The sequence below is a fragment of the Lactuca virosa genome, chromosome 8 (assembly GCF_052849685.1).
Source record: "Lactuca virosa cultivar CGN04683 chromosome 8, Lactuca_virosa_CGN04683_v6, whole genome shotgun sequence".
Taxonomy (NCBI): domain Eukaryota; kingdom Viridiplantae; phylum Streptophyta; class Magnoliopsida; order Asterales; family Asteraceae; genus Lactuca; species Lactuca virosa.
The window spans coordinates 189,848,550-189,850,718 of NC_136433.1; positions in this window are offsets into that span (position 1 = coordinate 189,848,550).

Here is a 2,169-nt window from a genome sequence, read left to right on the forward strand (position 1 = left end):
TCTGGTTATAAAATTAGGACTTATAGCATGTACTCTAGTAGGTACCATGAAGTAGTGGCTCACATTCTAGTATTAACTTGTTTACATATTGTGTGTGTTTGTTCTATTGTTCTTTGTAAATGAAAAGTATACTCGCAGTGAAAATTAATTAAACTTATGTAATTGTTCATGTAATGTATCTTTGAACTACAAAATAGTGAGAATTAATTCATAAACTATACCTAATATAGTTTATAAGTTGTTATTAATTTTGTACTGAAAATGATTAAGGAAATACCCTTTTTGCTAGGTATGTTACAAAACGGTTAATATACATATATATGTTGCATGTATAAGTCTAATTTAAAAGACCGTCAGACCATCATTCATATCCTAAGCCCACAACCAAACAAGGAACAAGATTTAAGGCAGAAACACTGGTACTAAGCCTGTTAAATCATATATATATATATATATATATATATATATATATATATATATATATATATATATATATATTTTGATAAAATGATAGTTTAAGTAATTAAAAATCAGTTTAAAATGGTTTGATAAGTTTATAAAAACATTAAATATCTTGAAATGATTTGTAACCGTATTTAAGTATTAACACAAACAGTTTTTGTTTGGCTTGTATTCTCCCCCTAAAAGCATTTCAAAATGGTAAAACATAGGGGTATGAACTCACCTTATGTGAGCGTTTCGACTGAAGATATGATGTAGTAGTGATGATCTTCGAGTTAGAACCCGTACGAATACCCGTATCCTAATAGTTTTTAACGCATAATACATATATAATTAATGGAAATAATAGTAAATATGCTATAGACTAACGAATTATGTAAGAATTACTTACAAAGAAAGAGTCTAAGAAATGAAATATGGGTGTTTTCGGACCAAGATATGAAGATTGGAAGGTGTTTTCGGATGGTACTTGAGAGAGAGGAGGGTGTTTTCGATTGTGTTCTTGAGAGGGAAAGAAAAGTGTTTTCGGCCAACAAGTGTAAGAATGAAGTATTGTTTTTGGTTTCACTTATAAATAGGGATGAAAACTGATGTGATGTTTACATTGAACACCGCAATTCCACTTCGAAATGTGTGCCAAAGGATAGAATTTAGGGGTTTTTGGTCAGGAATTCTATCCGAGAAAAAGGGTTTTCGGCCGAGAACAGGTTTTCTCTTCGCATGTTTATGGCTGAGAACTCGTTTGCGTTCCGAAGAAGTAGTCTCGCAGGTTTGCGTCCGGAAAGGGTTTTCGGTGCGAGGTTTTGGACTTATGCAAGGGTTTTCCGTCCTCGCATTTGGATTATCATTTTACAACACTTATCAATTTAAAAGGTTTAGATATATTAAAACATTAGATAAGCTTCTATTAAATAAATAACTCAACAAGTTTGACTTTTATTTAACATGTTCTGACTTTTGTTGACTTTGGTTGACTTTTACAGACATAAAAATAACGGGTTGTCACATGTTAGTGATCTGTTAGATCGGTATCCTGGTAATAGGATTATGCTATGTTAATGATCTGTTAGATCGGTATCCTTGTTATAGGATGGTTTCTATGTTAGTGATCGGTTAGATCGGTATCATGGTTATAGGATTGTTGCCATTTTAGTGATCTGTTAGATCTGTATGACTATCTGTACATGCTAGCTAGCATATGATATTTATGTGCACATGTTTCTTGATTGGGGGTTGGGTTGAGGCGGACATGCTTTGTGCTTAGGCCAACATACCCAGGGCGGACCGGATAGACTGCAGACCCGGGAGGGCATACTAGTCAGATCGAAGGCCCGGTGAGTGGTCCGGATAGGCTGAAGGCCCGCGAGGCGGTCCAGACGTGCCGATGGCTCGGAAAGCGGTCTAGATAGACTGATGGCCTGTGAGGCGGTCCATTCAGGCTGATGGCTCATTATGCATATTGTTTATATGATATGGTTATATCTGTATGGCATTGGTATTTTGGGGGAACTCACTAAGCTTCGGGCTTACAGTTGGTGATTATGTTTCAAGTACTTCTGATGATCGCGGCTAGGCGAAGGCGTGATCGTGCACTTCCTTTTATTTTCATGATTTGATTCTGAGGATACTCTGATGTTTAACTATTTTGAAAACAATTTGTAATAACTTAATGGTTTTAAATGTTTTAAAAAGTTTTATATTGGCTTG